At 46.1% G+C, this 9,208-nt stretch overlaps 1 pseudogene; it reads left to right on the forward strand.

Annotated features, from left to right (window-relative positions):
• The window catches only part of LOC110293309, a 17,757-nt pseudogene extending 9,467 nt beyond the window's left edge, over positions 1-8,290 (forward strand).
• Positions 8,291-9,208: the final 918 nt, after the last annotated feature.

A 9,208-nucleotide genomic window follows, 5' to 3' on the forward strand; every position in this document is an offset into this window, starting at 1 on the left:
GAGAAGGAGAAGGAGAAGGAGAAGGAGAAGGAGAAGGAGAAGGAGAAGGAGAAGAAGAAGAAGAAGAAGAAGAAGAAGAAGAAGAAGAAGAAGAAGCAGAAGCAGAAGCAGAATCAACCAGTTATAGGGGACAGAACTTATGTCCTATGATTGGCAAGTACTTTATAAGCTGAGCCATGACCTCACACCCTCCCACTGCTTCATTTTAAAAGGCCTTTACTCTTCCACTTTACTCCTGTTGAGGTGAGCACTCAACACCAACATTGATGGGCGGTGGAAAATAGCCTTCGTCATCACTGCCATTAAGGACATGGGGCGGAGGAGGAGGTGGAGCGTGTGATCACCATCATGCAGAACCCACGACAGTACAAGATCCCAGACTGGTTCCTGAACAGACAGAAGGATGGGAAATACAGCCAGGTTCTGGCCAACAGTATAGATAGCAAGCTGCGTGAGAACCTGGAGCGGCTGAAGAAAATTCAAGCCCATAGGGGGCTGCACCACTTTTGGGGCCTTCATGTCCGCAGTCAGCACACCAAGACCACTGGCTGCAGGGGCCGTACTGGAGGTGTATCCAAGAAGAAACGAGTCTCTGGGCCTTTGCTGTTAATAAATAGTCTATATACCTTAAAAAGAAAGAAAGAAAGAAAAAAGAGTCATTTACTACTCTTATTGATGGCGTTCCTACTAGTCTGAGCTTCTCAAGGGCCCCGAATGGACTGGGTTGCTTATTTATCTTTGCATGTCCAGCACGGTGCTTAGCACTTGTTAAGTGGGGGCATAATAAACATTTGCTGAAGGAATAAGGCTCCGAGAGAGGGTTTTCCTTGCAAGGAACAAAGCCTCAGCTGCTGGGGCATAGACTACAGCCTGTGAGAGAGTATTTATGTTCCGGATCACAGCAGCCGCGGAAGAGGAATTGGTCTCCGAGGGAAAGCGCAGGAGGCTTCGGGCAGGTGAAATGTAATTATCCACACTGGCCTTGAGCCAAGGACTCGCGGAACCACCTCGAGGCCAGGGCTAACCGTGAATGGGTACGACCTTCATCTTACATCCCTTCTGATGTAAGGCTGGCTCCTCTGGCGGCGCTGAGCCCCCCTAACAGCTTGCTAGGGCCTGGGGTCACTCACAGGAAAGAGGCAGAACAGCCCGATGACCTGGCTGAGCTGGCTAGTTGACCTCCCATCCCCTTTGGTGGAAGCATACAGCCGGGTGCGGGTGCGGGAGCGGCAGCCTGTGATCTTTCCCTCTTTTTGCAGCTGTACTGCAGCTTTCCTTCTGGCTGGAGCTAGCAACATGCGCTTGCCTTTCAGAACAAGGACCCCAGCGTGTAAGGCTCACTTGACATCATGTTACTGGCAGCCAGCTCGCTCTCTCTCTCTCTCTCTCTCTCTCTCTCTCTCTCTCTCTCTCTCTGTGCGTGTTTAGGTTTATGTCTACAACCAATAAATCTCCCAACCTAAATTACAAAGCAATTCATGCACACATGCAGAGAATCCAAAAGCCTTTTTTTTTTTTTGCAGTTGACTGTAAATCCTTTTTGGAAGAAAATGTAGGTTATATAAAAATGGCTGAAATGGGACTCGCACTAAAGAAGTGTGAGGACCCCTGACTTTGCTGTGGGTTAGACTCCTGGAAGATCTACCTGGGAGGGTTTGGGGGGCAACAAAGGCCAGCAAACATAGCGAGGACTCTGGAGGCCCCTGGTTTTTTTAAATATAACTAAAGCCATAGACTCTCTGAGCTTCCACGAGTGAATGACCTTGGAGGTGGCCACTGGAGACCGGTGGAAAGAATGGCGAGTGGAGAATCAGGCCTGTCCTTTCTTCAAAGCAATCTCACATCTCAGTCAGTGCCTTGAAACCATTCTCCAGACAAGGCTTTATGCCCAGAGCACGGGCTTTCCCCTAAACAGCAATATTCCTGTATGTTCTCCTCTTCATTTTCTTCATTCTCCCTGCAAAGGTCTCCAAGCAATTTACAAACTGCAGGTTATGTTTGCAATTCGGACCCTTAAAGTTTATCTTTCTTGCCGCTCTTCACTTTTCTTTTGTCTTTTATGATTGTGATGGAAAAAGAGGAAGAAGGGTTGGGAGGCCAGAGCTCATGAATGTATATGAAGCTATTACATCTGTAGGGTGAGATGCTGGCGCAGGTCCAGGCGTGGGCCGTCTTTAAAATGCTTGTCACCCCATCACCAGAAATGCTTCCCTGCTTTCCCTCCAATTGCACAAATTCATTATTTACTCTTTTACTGCAACTATTTATAAGTCTGCATGGACCCTCTGGGAGACGCATTTCGGGCTCAGAGCACCTATAATGAAACCCAGTTCCCTTCACTCTGATGTACCTCACCGCTACTGCTGCCTGGAGGATAGAAGTGTGCCCACCTCTGTTTTTGGAAGGTCAGCTTGACAGAGGACAAAGGATTTTAAATTGCGCTCTGTGGAATCCTGGAATCTTGAGTAGGCTGCCAAGAGACCTAGGAAATAATAATAAAACTGGCCAGAGATAGATACTTTCATTTTTCAAGACACTACGATTTTTGTCTTGGTTGTTCAACTTTTTCTGGGCTTAAAAATCTATGTCTCATGCAAGTAGATCATAGCTCCTAAAGTTTCTCTTCAGAGCTGACCATAGACAGGTGTGGAATGAATAGGTTCAGAAGAGCTGGAGGAGAGCATTGGGTCACGCCCTGAAAAAGACTTGTGGCTGGAGAGAGTGAATGAATGAAAGAGAGAGTGAATGAATGAGTGAACTTACCTGGAGGCTTAACTTTCCTCCAAATCTCATGATGACTTTCACCAAAGAAGATTGCTTTTCTCTGTGGTGCTGGGGATCAAACCTCCAACATGCTAGGTCGAAACTCTAGCCCCAAAGAAGGAATTTGTTTTATCAGCAGTGCATGTGTGTGTGCGTGTATGTATGTGTGTGTGTCTGTGTGTTTGTGTGTGTGTCTGTGTGTTTGTGTGTGTGTTTGTGTGTTTAGGCCAGAAGCTAACAATGGGTCTCTTCTCTAGTCATTCATCTTATTTTTTTTTAAAGATTTATTTATTATTATATCTAAGCACACTGTAGCTGTCTTCAGACATACCAGAAGAGGGCATCAGATCTCATTACAGATGGTTGTGAGTCACCATGTGGTTGCTGGGATTCAAACTCAGGACCTTTGGAAGAGCAGTCGGTGTTCTTAACCACTGAGCCATCTCTTCAGCCCTTATTTTTGAGACAGGGTCTCTCTCTCTCTCTCTCACTGAACTTTAAGCTCACTGGTTTGGTTAAGCCAAATTTGGCTAATGAGTTCCAGGGCTCTGCCTATCTCTGCATCGCCTGTGCTAGGATTATAGGCACGTGCCACAGTGCTCTCAGCTTTTCACAATGGCACGAGGGATCTGAACACAGGTCCCCATGCTTGAGTGACAAACACTTTCCTGACTGAGCCATCTTTCCAACCCCTTCTCAGCAGCCGTATGACTTGTGTGATTAGCATCAGAACCCTTGTGCCTAAATGGGGATATATTGCACATTTCTGACCTGATAGCTGACCCTGTCATGTACTGTGAGTCTCTAATGTTTGACACTGGAACACTTACTCTTGGTTTTCTTTCCTTCTCTCTCTCTCTTAATCATGGCTCCTAACCGCCCTGGTTCAAGGGTAGAAGTCCGAAGGTCCTGTCACCTATGGGCTGTCCGTCAGATGAATGCTTACAGTGAGCTTCAAGTTCAGAGACAGAGACAGAGAGACAAACACAGAGACAGAGAGACAGACACAGAGACAGAGGGACAGACACAGAGACAGAGAGAGACCTTGTCTAATATATAAGGTGGAGAACAGACAAAGAAGAGATCCATAGCTGACCTCTGGCCTACACACACATACACACTCACTCACTCTCTTACTCACTCATTCACTCACTCATACTAAAATTCCATATCATGTATGCCAGAGTTTGACTCGGTTTTTCTCTTCAGTGACTCAGAATACTGCACATCCCCTGCCACCAAAGATCGAGGTTCTCAAACTAGAGTTTTGAAGAAAGAGAAGTTTCTAATCTCTACATACCTGGTCACCTGTGAGTTAAAAATACCCAACAGTTAACAGTACTTCACCCAGGTAAACAGCTCCTTGGAGAGGGCATAAGGTCCTGGCATGCTTGCTCTTGGTACTTACATGTGTAACACATGGGCAGAAGGTTGCGTCTTGGGGCTCTGCCCTCTCCCTCCACAGGGAGCTGGGTGGGTCCCAGCCGTTCTGTTGAGACTTACCGTTGGTAGTGCAGGTAGACAAGGTGGGGAAAGGTCCCTGGAAATGAGACAGACAGACAGCTAGAATCTCCTGTGTGTGGGCGAGTCTCCAATGGGGAGAGGCAGTGCTAAGTAAGACTTACCAAACTTTAGGAAGACTAGAGAGGTAAAAAGCAAAATTTAAGATTATTACTTGTGTCTGTGATCTTTAATTTTTTTTTTTTTGTATTTTTTAAAAAGCTGAGTAAAAGGTTTAAATTCTTTTTTGCCTGCTAGGCTAGTTTGTTTCGTTGAGGTGCCATCTTGGAATTAAATTACTTGGGAACCAGGGATTTCATTCAACAAGCAGTAAACGTCAAACACTAGAGATGCAGTCATGAACAAAACTGACTTCAATGCCTTCCTCAGGGGTACATTAGAAGAGAGAGAAATTAAGTAAAATAGTAAATTATGTCATGTATGGTGAAGTCATAAGGACTATTAAGAAATAGAGCCGGAAAGACTGAAAGGTTTTCTAGGTGGGGGCGGGAGGGTGGGGGGAGGGAGCTCTGTGGATTTCACATATAGTGACCAGGGATCTGTTTCCAGAGAAAATGACACAGAGGGAGGAAAGTAGGCTCTGAGGGGCTAAGCCACACAGAGAGCTGACGCAAAGCCTTCGAATCCCACTTGGAGCTGGGTGTGCTTGTGAAGTGGTCAGTATAGCCAGTGCGGCTGACGTGGAGTGAGCAGAATACGCAGGCCGAGATGTGTGTTCAAGGAGAAACAAAGATCTGACTAGATAGGACTCTAAACCACTCGGAGGCCTTTGCTATTCCTCTGCAGAGCTCTGGGCAGAGGAGAGGAACTGTGACTTAAATGTGAGAAGAGGAATGGGAGGGAGGGGAGGCCGAGGTAAGGAGAGCGGTCCCCATTACACTCAAACTTCGGTGAATGAGGAGGAGGAGCGATGGATACAGTGAGGAGTGTCAGATCGCCCGGCAGGGTACATTTACTGATCACTTAGTTTAATAATCATTTAATGAATGATTAAATAAAGATTTATTGCGTCCTTGCAGAAGCTACAATCTGAAATAAAAGGCAAATGCCTAATAAAGCCAGTTGCTCCAACATTCCAAGTAGCCCCAGGAGGGGAGGAGCCAGCCGCTTCCTCTCATAGAATCCACTGAGCAGTGTAGATGCCTGTTAAGTACTGTTCCATGTGATCACCGTCAGCAGCAAGGGCAAGGGCTGAAGGATTCTCCGGCCTTTCCTCTCGCTCCTTCATTCAGGAGAACAGAACCCTTCATCTCTGACATCCACTCTCTTGAAGCCCTGTAGGATGAGGCTGTGATTTCTGTCAAGGATGCTGGATACTTGGGCTTTCTCCCGGGGGGGTTTGACCTCTGTCCCCATTTTGTTCTTGCCATCTGTCTGGACCTGCTCCATTCTCTGCATTCTCTCACTCTGGGGGCTGACTCCACCTTCCCCGATGTCTCATAGGAATCTCTGCCACTATTCCCACACGAAACAGCTACACTAATGTTGTGTTTCTCATTAAACCCTAAGACAGTCTGCTCCAGTCTCTCGGGTCTCTGCACCCTGGGCCATCTCCCCCTTTTCTGTGTGACATCTTCCCTCATATTCTTTGTCCCTGTAGTTCCCTTTAAAAGCCCAGCATCTCTCCCTCTTCTTATGTTACCTCTTTTTTTCTGATTATTCAGTATTATCAGAAGTGTCTAGGGGACTGTGGAAAAACCAGGTGAGGGAGGAAGTAATTTTCATCTTATTAGTCTGATTTCTGCCTTCTATAAGGAGCAGGGTGCTGTATTTTACATCTGATCTGGATTGGAAGGAGTAGACCTGTTAGCTCTCCTTTAAAAAAAAAATGCAACATTTTCACTTTTCAGAAGATTTTCTTTTAAAAATACGTGTTTTTATTCCCCCCTTGTGTTGGTGTGTCTCTGTGTGTGTGTGCTTGTGAGCATGTACTACACACATCCATATGTCACATGAGGAGGCCTAAAGAGATGTAGAGTTGGTGTAACTGGTGGTTGTGAGCTGATGGATGTGGGTTCTGGATGCAAGGCCCCTGGAGGAACAGCCACTGCTCCAACCTGCCGAGCCATCTCTCACGCACCAAGATTTTCAGTTTTCAGACGATGCGTTCTTACTACCGGCAACTTGAGCTTCCTGGTCAAACACAAGCTTGTGACGGTTTGAACCAGGCTCCTGTGTTAGAACACGTAGTCTCCAGCCAGTGCTGCCATTTCAGGAGATGGTAGAGCCTTTAGGGGTGACAGAGGAGGGTCACTGGAAGCAGGTCTGTGCAGGTCATAGCCTGAGCTTGGTTCCTGTCTACTCTTTGAGGCTCCTTCTGCCCTATGAAGACACTACACCATGCTTTGGGCGGATCTGCTCCCCCAGCATGGTGAGTTATGTTGTAATGCTGCTTGCTGCCTCACTCCACAGCTTGCTCAAAGGCTCATGCTTAGTTTACTTTCTTACACAGCCCAGGACCACCTACCCAGGGATGGAACCGCCCACAGTGGACTTGGGCCTCTTACAACAATCATCAGTCAAGAAAATACCCTGCAGACATGGCCACAGGCCAATGGTATTTAAGCAATACCTCAGTTGAGGTCCCTAGGCTATTTCAAGTTGACAATAAAAGGAAGCCAGCCTACAGCCTAAAGGAGCTCACAAGAGGCACACACGAGGGACACATGAGGAAATACACACGTATGAGCTTTGTATGTTAAAAGGAATGTAAAAAAAAAAAGCCCGCTACAAATCAACAGTGTTTGGGGTTTGCATTTTCAACCCCAGCTGCAGAAGAGCTATAATTTGGAAACTGTCCCTGCAATAGGCATATATTGCCACCAGATGGCAGGAGAAACCTGTGTTCCAATTCAGGAGGCCAAGTGTGCCAAGAGAATTAGTGAAATAAAATAAATGCTGATTGTTAAGAGCTTCAACTGGTTAGTGATTATTAAATAAACAACAGAGCCTATTTGTAAATCACAACATTGCAGAATAAAGCAAACAAACTTTCAGCGCAGTGAGCCTCAGTCGGTGGTTTGCACTGCCATGCTCGTCGGCAGTTGGCATCTTGCACAGAAGTCCACACAGATCAAAGCGGCACTAGTTTCTCTGAAGCTGGGTAGGGACACTGGCACATCTCCCTCATCTGCTTCTTTTGTCCTTGAGCCACCTCTGCTGAACTCTAGGTCTTCGTGGGAAAGAGTTTTAAGTCACAGGTCTAATAACTGTTTTCTTAACACCCTTTAAAAATAAGTGAAAATACTTACAACCTTTTCAAAATAATGACTTGTCAATAGATTGCATAAAATATAGATTATAACTATGTGGACACAAACATAAAATATAGCTTACATCTGTATTACATTATATGTAGAATATAGACTTTTAAAAAAACCTTTATGGACTGTACAAACATAATATTTAAAACTCTGTAATGAAGAAAAGGTTGCTGAAAAGCTAATTCTTACTATTCTAAGTTTCTATGTACTTAAACCACTGAACTTTTCTTCCCAGTTTTGGGTAGAGGATGGAAGACTGAGGCCAAGCAGTCAGTCTCTTCCAGCCTTGAAAACAGCAATAAGTTTACTCAGTGTAAAAATACTCATGAAAATGAGGGTGTTCCCTAGAGATGTGAGGATCAAAAATGTTGAAAAATGTTGCTGGAATACGGAGGGTGTGTTATGTTTAGACTCAAGAGCAAGCACAGTTGGAGAGGACCAGTGCCCCTTGCTGCCCGTGGTGGTGACGTTGAATAGAGGCAAGCTTACCTGGATCAAGTTTACCTGGGGAATGTGAGAACTTTCATCGTTCAGAGTCCACAGTACCATGGAAATGCTGAGCAAACTGATCGGGATGTGGCTGCCTTGTTTTTGTTTCCAATCTCTGCTCCTTCCTCACAGGCATCCCTCTAAACAATGGGGTTCTTTTCTATCCAAAACTGATGGAAGAAGAATATCTTCTAAAAAAATTCAGCAAATCGGAGTGTAAGCGGGCACAGTGTCAGTATGGTAATCCAGAATAGTCTTTGTGCTGCAGGCAGGGGTCAGTGGGGTCAGAGGGCATCAAGGATGGTGCCTTCCACCTGCTCCCCATCCTTAAATCCTTCCCAGAGGCTGGCTGGTGAATAAACACCCCTAATCTCACAGTCCCCCCCCCCCACCTCAGGCTAGAGGCAGATCAGCCCATCTCTTCATGAATCTCCTTACAGTAGACCTTTCTTCTGAAGTGTAAGCTTCAGTGACCACCAGGGTCATGAAGAGAATGGCTGAGAAAGGTCTGACCTAGTGAATGCTGTGGTAATTTAGGGAGAAGAGGATACCTTGAAAGGAATACCAGAGATGTGAATTCCAAGAGAATGTTCTCATGAAGTGCTAAGAGAATACTAGAATCAAGAGGCACCCAGGGAGGACCAGGAAGAAGTTGACTGCTTCTGAAATGAAGGCTGGTCCTCTGCACAGACGTAGCTGGCCCTGCAGGAGTGATGTGAATGGGGATTGCTGACCGCTGAGCCTGTAAGCGCTGGCTTGAGAGTGGGTGTCAGGCAGTCTGGGTTTAAGTGCAGCCTGTGCTACAGCAGGGGCACTGACTCGATGCCTTGGGCTTTACGTTCACTTCCTTCTGGCTCCAAGCCACTGTGGGACTGGGGATGCATTTGAGGAGGGCATAGCAGGAAATCTTTGCCTGTTTGATTCTTTTGCCTGTGTGAGTCCTTCAAGGCATTCCTGCAATTCTCTGGGTTAAACTCTCCAATTTTAGTCAGAGGCATTTTTCTTCCTTTGGATCTGAAAACAGGAAGTAAAGGATTCGAGAAGACCCTTTCTTTCACTACCCTCTCACGTCGTCTCTGACGATTCCCAGACTGGTTCTTTCTTGGCAGTGCTTCAGCACTGGACAAATAAAGCTCGCTCCTAAAGTTAGAGCCTAGGAAAATCAATGCAGA

This window comes from Mus caroli, chromosome 4 (assembly GCF_900094665.2).
Source record: "Mus caroli chromosome 4, CAROLI_EIJ_v1.1, whole genome shotgun sequence".
Classification (NCBI taxonomy): domain Eukaryota; kingdom Metazoa; phylum Chordata; class Mammalia; order Rodentia; family Muridae; genus Mus; species Mus caroli.